Here is a 6000-nt window from a genome sequence, read left to right on the forward strand (position 1 = left end):
CCAAATGAAGCCACTCTCTAGTAGTGACTTATTACTTTCGTTTACAAACTTGATATTAATACCTTTTTGTTTATTACTGAAGTATTTAAGTTAGTTGTTTTGAGTACACTGAATTTGTAAGTAATTAATACCTACGTTTAATGCTGTGTAATTATCGCCCAATAATGTTAAGTGAATTTTTGTTTTTAATCTTAATTTAGTCTTGTAGAAGAAAAATTTAAAAAAAGTATCTTGTCATCTCTATATATCTAGTCTTAATACTGTCTGGTTTGAACTTATATGTAGTTAAAAGCTAAGTATTTTAATATCAATTTAAACCCAAAAATCGAACCAAAGAAATATGATGAAATCTGTAATCAATTTATTGCAACTCAGTTACCGTTTAAATGTAGATGTGCACATACATTTTCCTCTATAAATATTTGTATTTCCTAAAATAAATACAACAATGAATGATTTTAAATTAAAATATTTGATGTAGAATAAGTGTTGTAAATAAAGGTCTATTGAATGAAGTAATAAGCTAAATAGTAATTTTTAGCCAAGGTAGGTAAACAATGTAAGTTTACGCTCGGTTTACATTCGTCGAATTTTTTGTGCAATTAATATCGGTAAAATGCAAATTTTGCCCGTGAACATTCCACTAAGGAACAGGGGCAAACTTCACACATATGTATCAATGAGTGCAGTCCGATTCAAGTTTAAGCTCAATGAAAAGGGGCCTCCTTTTTATAACCGAGTCCGAACGGCGTCCCCCAGTGCGACATCTCTTTTAAGAGACGTTTTACATGGCATAGTACCTCACAAATGTTGCCAGCATTAGGAGGGGAAACCACCGCTAACATTTTTTTCTGATGTTCTCGCGCCGGGATTCGAACCCTGGCGTTCAGCGTGGCCTCCATAACAGTTAATATCGATAGTTCGATTAAACACTGAAAAGATCACTGGAACATCACTTAAGCGGGATCGATAACGAAAGGAAAATATTTTTATTTTTAAGGCCGGTAGTCTAAATAAAAAACAAACGGAAAAATTTTTCGAAATGTGTTTGTTTCGTCATAACTTGATTGCACAACCACAGTCGCTGTGCAACAAGCCATTTTCTTACGCAAAATAAACGCGTTCGCCAAACTTCTAATTGTAACTGAGTGTTTGTTAGTGTCAGTGATGTTGCTCACATGTATTCACACTGGGTGGAAAAAAATAAAGTGTTTGTGGATGCATAAATAAGAAAGTATTTTTATAGCCTACACCACTACTGTGGTACAGGGTATTATAAGTTAGTGTATTTGTTTGTAACGCCAAAAAGGAAGAGAGATAGACCCATCGATAAGTATACCGATCGACTCAGAATCACTTTCTGATTCGATTTAGCTATGTCTGTCTGTATGTCTGTTCGTCTGTCCATGGTCATTTATGTAGAAACTACAGGTTGCAATTTTCATCCGATCTTCTTCAAATTTGGTACAGGCATGTTTTTTGGCCTAGAGACAAAGCCTTTTGAAATTGGAAGAAATCGGTTCAGATTTAGATATAGTCGCCATATATATGTTCATCCGATTTTCATTAATAATGAGATAAAATAGTCAATAGTCATTTGTTAACTGATTCTCTCGAAATTTGGCAGAAAGGATTATCTGTTTGTTTCTCTTTCGAGACGAGCTGATTGATCGAAGGTGCGAATGGAAAAGGAAAGCCAAAAATAGCAACACAAACCAGACTTTTCAACCATATTAGGTGTGATGGCTTCAAGGGCCGTGCGTTGGTATGTTGTATTTTAAATCGTATTAATTGTGAAAACGCATCTATGATACAATTACCACATGAACCAAGCTCGATATATATATATATATATATATATATATATATATATATATATATATATATATATATATATATATATATATATATATATTGCCCGATTTTTAATCCTAGAGCCAATGCAAGCGCATTTATCTGATTTTGGGTAATTTGTAATAAATTGAACATAATTGCCGAAACTTGATATGGATTATTTAATAACTCATCTGAAAACATCGGCCGAGGTCCATCAAAATTGGTTAGGAGTTACATATAGCTCCCACTATTGGGTAGGTGTAGGGTATTATGAAGCGGCACCGCCCGACTTCTGCCTTTCCTTACTGCCTTAATTATTAATAAATATACTCGAAACAAAAATAAATATTTCTTTCACAACAAGCAACTCAATCAATCAGTAGGAAATAATGAGATTTGTGAAATAATATGTTGTGCTTTTGGTCTTGCAATTACAACAACAATATTTGGATAATAGTGGAAGATGCTGACAGAGGCTTTTGAAAAGTTGTGCTTATTTTATATATAACAGTGAAAATACTACAAAATCTAATTATTTTTACAAATCAAAGCTGCATTTGTCTCTTTTTAAATTGCTTTGTGTTTCATTATTTATTAATTACGAAGGGTGGGTTTTGGTCGATATTACAACAACATACATGAATTTCAGTACGACCCGCACACTCACATTCGTGTGTAAACATGCGCGTAAGCAGTTGATAAGTTCTTTGATGTCATATTAGTTTTTATATGTAAATGGCAACATTTTGGCCAATGGCAACATTTTGTCAAACCACCGAAAGAATGATTTTCGGAAAATTTTCAGCAGAAAGAACGCAGTACCTGCCCTTAGGCCGATAAGCACCTCTGCAAATATTCAGCAGGCCGAGTTCTTCGGAGTATTACCATATCAAAGCATTGAAGGTATATTGTCGGGAGCCCAAACAAACGTTGATGACCTTTTCATATAGTAATCGCGGAAATCATGTGTGAAATTTTTGTGAATGAAGAAATTATCAATGACTGTATGGTTAGATTAGATTAGGTTGAGAAAAGGGTGCAGATATTAACCTGTCCCTTGCCACTATAGACATACACCTAAGCCAGTAATCGGCTTGTTGTGCTCTCTAAAAACTTAAAGAAACCTAAAAACTTAAAGAAACATTAAAAAGAAAATCTATGTTAGGAATTCCGTTCTACTTACAAAATACTTTATTGTTTTCCATGCCGCGCCCCAAAATTGGTTCATGTCTGGTATTGTGTCCCCACATAAGTGCCGTGTATCTGTTAGACGCGAAAGCCGGGCAATGACAATGAAAATGCTCCAACATCTCATCATCTTCCCCGCATGCCCTACACATGCTATCACTTGCCGCGCCAATTTTACATAAGTGAGCTCGTAATCCTGTGTGTCCCGTTATGATACCAATAGCTATACTATCCTCCTTATTCGCCAGTAGGACCGAATTTTTTCATGTGACCAACACGCAGGGGATGTCCCCTATATATGCAGTGCATTGCGTTGGCAATTAGGAAAGTTAAGGGTTGGAGGGGGGAAAGTGGGAGTAGTGTTTATTGATATAAGTCTTAAATTTCTGAACGTCAATGTCGGTGGGAAAGACATTAGTTGGAAGTCGATTCCACATACGAATGGTTGGGGAAAAAAATTAATTTTCTCGTTAATGCATGGTCCAGTCGACTGGCCAATCGATTATAAACGGGTGTGAGTTCGTGGCAAGTCTTGTATTCCTGGTGAACATCCTAACGTCAGGGATAAGAAGACGAAGACGTTGAACCCGCTCAATAGCTCCAAGGATGATTTTGGAGTTCTTGTCCATATATGAGAGTTATCAAAGATCAGAAGAGGTGAACTATTTATTGCACCGCTTAAGAAAGCCCAAACACTTGAATAATTCATTCGACACTTAGAATACGTGTTTTGTCTAACGGACATCACATTCTATCTTCATGCCCATAACATCAAGAGCATCTGACTGCTCAATATCTATACCGTCGATAGATATCGACGATTGAAGTGGGTCAGTGAATCGCTTGTGAGACAAGAAACAGCACTGCGTCTGGGGTTCCGCCTCGCACTCGACCTCAAGGTTTATATCAAGTATGCGATCGGAAACCTCTTTCCTACCTTCCAGGTTTCCTATCGTCGCTTCGATTATACCGCGATGGTATTAGCTGCTCCCATCCTCAATCCATTCTCCCATCGCCTTAAGTCTCATAGCCGCAGTGGCTGCCTCACATTTAATCTGTATGTCAATGGGTCGGATATCTAGAATAGTCTCCAGTGCAGCAGTCGGTGTGGTCCTCATTGTCCTGTCTATGCCAAAACAACATGTTCTCTGAACCTGTTTTATGGTCCTTATGTTGCACTTTTTCTCCAAGCAGCCCACCAAACTACTGAGGCGTAAGCAATGAATATATAGATCACAGTTTGCTCCATATTGTCCATTTTTAATGACACAATAGGTGACACGATCCAAAAATTTGTCGTTGAAGATTAAGTAAATTTCCTAATCCACATGTTTATGTATGCGGGAGTGCATTTCGATTCGGGAATATAAAGTGTTGATTGAGTCCAATGCAAAGTCAGAAGTGAAACTTTCCTAATGACTTTGCATCTCCGTAAGAATGGTTTGAGAATATGTTCCCAGTGAATATATAAAAACACAAGGAATGAGAAAAAACAGTTGAGTTAGGATTGGACAAATATGCTTGGATTTTATTGAGGTGGAATACGTCCTACCAGTATGACGATGATCAGCGAATGAGACAGAAGGCCTCAGAATTTTTGCGGAAATATCAGTTTTGATGGGCGGCGAAAAAAGACGTCAATAGAAAATGTACCTAATTCAATAAGGTTATATGCGGATTTAAACAAATTAGGAATGTAATTTGACCATAAAATATGCAGGGGTTTTGGCGTAAACATTCCGCGCCTTGCAGTATTCCTGGAACCAATAGTTCATGAAAATAAAAATTTTGCCTATGAGCATTCCATTATTTTCTCACATATCAATGAGTGCAGTCCGATTCAAGTTTAAGCTCAATGATAAGGGGCCTCCTTTTTATAGCTGAGTCCGAACGGCGTGCCGCAGTGCGACACCTCTTTTTAGAGAGAAGTTCTTACATGGGATTTGAACCCAGGCGTTCAGCGTCAAAGGCGGACATGCTAACCTCTGCGATACGTTGGCCTACACTAATCACATCATAATTAATTTTCCATTTACAGTTCATTTTAATTTAGTAATAAAAAATATAATTCCTACAAATAATTTTCAAATTTCAACTCGTTAGGTTAGGAAAATTATGTAATTCATTATCTTCTTAAGGTTATAAATACTTCATTTGTATTTTCAATTGGAAATAGAAACTAGATTTCTATGATTATATGTATATATATAAACGGGTTGTTAGATTTATATTTTTATAATAATTTTAAAATTATATACGTATATTGATGGTGTTAGGTTATATTTGCTCAAGTGTTCAGTTTGCTGTTTAAAGTGAGTTCGATTTTGTTCGATATTCATTTGATCCGAGTAATAATTCAAAGTGCAAGTTAAAACAACATTGGACAACTGCTATAGATGGTCCACCCAAACATAGTATTCTGGACAGTTGGTAGACCAGAGTGGTTGGAAATGCCTTCTCTTATCACTAAAGAGTACATGACGATGCCAACTATTATATCAATGGGGACTTGTTTGTAGAAAGAAACGTCTGCAAGCATTATATTGGTGTATATGATCATTGCAGATTTTGAAAGAAAATTGCCAAATTGTCTCGTTGTTTAGAGTAAGCGTTGTAAGTCCCAATTGGTGCACTAAACTGAAGATATGAATTTTGCATTTTCCTTTGTTACCTTCGATTTTCACAACCACGGTTGGGAGTAGCGAACTGTATTCTGCTTTAGGGTAGCAGATAAGGAAGCATTGAAAAATTTATTTCCACATGACTTCGACCTTGCTGTTGGTTACAAATTTGGCTTTGGATTCGGATTTGGTATTGGATTCGGGTCTGGCTTTGGATGCGACTTTCAAGGTTTTGTACCTCGTGACTTAACTAATTTTCAGAATGCTTTTGTTGTGTAGAATGTTGTTTTTTAAATCCTAGTTTGATGTTGTGCTTTGTGCATATAGAGTAGGTCATGATGATTTTGTTGGCAGT

The sequence above is a fragment of the Stomoxys calcitrans genome, chromosome 4, assembly GCF_963082655.1.
Source record: "Stomoxys calcitrans chromosome 4, idStoCalc2.1, whole genome shotgun sequence".
In the NCBI taxonomy this organism is placed as follows: domain Eukaryota; kingdom Metazoa; phylum Arthropoda; class Insecta; order Diptera; family Muscidae; genus Stomoxys; species Stomoxys calcitrans.